Below are 2500 nucleotides of genomic sequence, written 5' to 3' on the forward strand. Positions count from 1 at the left end.
CCCCCCCGCGGGCAAGACAGCAAGCCAGCGGGGGCTGTCCGCGCTGCCGATTTTTCCCACTGCTGGCATCGCTGCCGCTGCCCCGGGCCCGAAGGCAGCCCCCCCGCGGGCACGACAGCAAGCCAGCGGGGGCTGTCCGCGCTGCCGATTTTTCCCACTGCTGGCATCGCTGCCGCTGCCCCGGGCCCGAAGGCAGCCCCCCCGCGGGCACGACAGCAAGCCAGCGGGGGCTGTCCGCGCTGCCGATTTTTCCCACTGCTGGCATCGCTGCCGCTGCCCCGGGCCCGAAGGCAGCCCCCCCGCGGGCACGACAGCAAGCCAGCGGGGGCTGTCCGCGCTGCCGATTTTTCCCACTGCTGGCATCGCTGCCGCTGCCCCGGGCCCGAAGGCAGCCCCCCCGCGGGCACGACAGCAAGCCAGCGGGGGCTGTCCGCGCTGCCGATTTTTCCCACTGCTGGCATCGCTGCCGCAGAGTGTGCGTAGCCTCTCCCGCGCGGGGGGCAGGCAAGAGCGCAGGGGGGCAAGGCCCGAAGGCAGCCCCCCCGCGGGTAAGATAGCCAGCCAGCAGGGGCTGTCCCCGCGTCAGCCCCCGTTGCGCAGCGCGGCATGGAAATCATTGCCGCGCGCGCGCGCGCCCAATCGCCCAAGAGCCCAAGGGCCCCCAAGGGCCCCAGGCCCTCAGGCCCCAGCGCCCCAGCGCCAAGCGCAGACGCGGGCGCGGGCGCGGGCGGGCGCGCGCGTGTGATTTTTATAGGGCGGTGGTCGGAATCGGGTCGTCGCCGGCCGGAAAACGGGTCATCGATGGCGGCGTTACTTCGGGCCGTGAGGCCCCCCACGTGTGTAGCAGCAGCTCGCAAATCCCCCGCGGCAGGCCTATGGGCGCCAGCCAGCGCGCCCCATGGCCAGTCGGGGGGCACCCCCCTAAAGAGCTATAAGTGTTATTGCAGCTCTGGCAGGGGCAGACACTACTAGGTCCCAGCTGTCACCCCCCCTCTAAAAAATTCATTTCTTGGTATTTTGAGCTGAAATTTTGCACATAGGTTGGCAAAAATCCAATCCACCTTTATAAATTTTCCCAGATTTTTTCGAGGTCGGGAAGTATTTTTTTTTATTTTCCTACCATTAAAAATCAAGGAAATACGCAAAAATAGGAACCGGCCCGGAATGACCCCAAATTCGGCTGGCAGCCTCACAAAAATATGGCTGATTTTACTGGATTGATTTCACGTGGAAAGCATGACGTTTTCTTGGCGGGATGCGGGAAAACCGGCAGCGCGCATGCCGCGGCCACCGGAGGAGCCCCGGGAAAACTCTTGCTTTCACGGTCTTGGCCTCCCCTCACCACCATGGCCGGCCTCTAATCCCCCCCATCAGCAGTTGTGGCCGATAGGGCAGTGATTTGAACGACGCCGCCGGGTAATCGCACCCGGCCGACGCGGGGAGGAAGAGATCTCTTCTTCCAAGATAGCGAACAACACATCGGGAGTTATGTTGATAGGGCAGAGAATTGAATGACTCGTTGCGGGCAGCCAGCTGATAGGGCCTCCAGCTGCACAAATCCGCGCTGCCGATTTTTCCGACGTTGCCGATTTGTCTGAACAGCCCCTCGTTCGTCCGCGCTGCCGATTCCAACACTGCCTGCTGTGTCTGAACAGCCCCTGTTTCGTCAGCGCGTCCCCTTGACGAATTTTCCTGCCTGGCCTCGACAGCCCAGCGTCCAGCCCGTGTTCGTCAACAAATCTGCGCTGCCGATTTTCCCCGACGGGCCTCCAGCTGCGGATCTCCGCGCTGCCGATTTTTCCCACTGTTGGCATCGCTGCCGCTGCCTAGGCCCCCAGTCTTTTTCGTCACGCCTAGGACTATAAACAGTCCAGACTCATCGCCAGCACCGGCTGCCGATTCTGCCGACTTCTCCAATTTCGTCGGCGCTGCCGATTCCAACACTGCCCGCTGTGTCTGAACAGCCCCTGCTTCGTCAGCGCATCCCCTTGACGATTTTTCCTGCCTGGCCTGGACAGCCCAGCGTCCAGCCCATGTTCGTCAAAAAATCTGCGCTGCCGATTTTTCCCACTGTTGGCATAGCTGCCACTGCCCCAGTGTGTGTCTAGGCCCCCAGTCGTTTCCGTCAAGCCTGGGACTATAAATCGTCCGGACTCATCGCCAGCACCGGCTGCCGATTCTGCCGACTTCTCCGATTTCGTCGGCGCTGCCGATTCCAACACTGCCTGCTGTGTCTGAACAGCCCCTGTTTCGTCAGCGCGTCCCCTTGACGAATTTTCCTGCCTGGCCTAGACAGCCCAGCGTCCAGCCCGTGTTCGTCAACAAATCTGCGCTGCCGATTTTCCCCGACGGGCCTCCAGCTGCGGATCTCCGCGCTGCCGATTTTTCCCACTGTTGGCATCGCTGCCCCTGCCTAGGCCCCCAGTCTTTTTCGTCACGCCTAGGACTATAAACAGTCCAGACTCATCGCCAGCACCGGCTGCCGATTCTGCCGATTTCG

Source organism: Populus alba, unplaced genomic scaffold, assembly GCF_005239225.2.
Source record: "Populus alba unplaced genomic scaffold, ASM523922v2 scaf45, whole genome shotgun sequence".
NCBI classification, from domain to species: Eukaryota; Viridiplantae; Streptophyta; class Magnoliopsida; order Malpighiales; family Salicaceae; genus Populus; species Populus alba.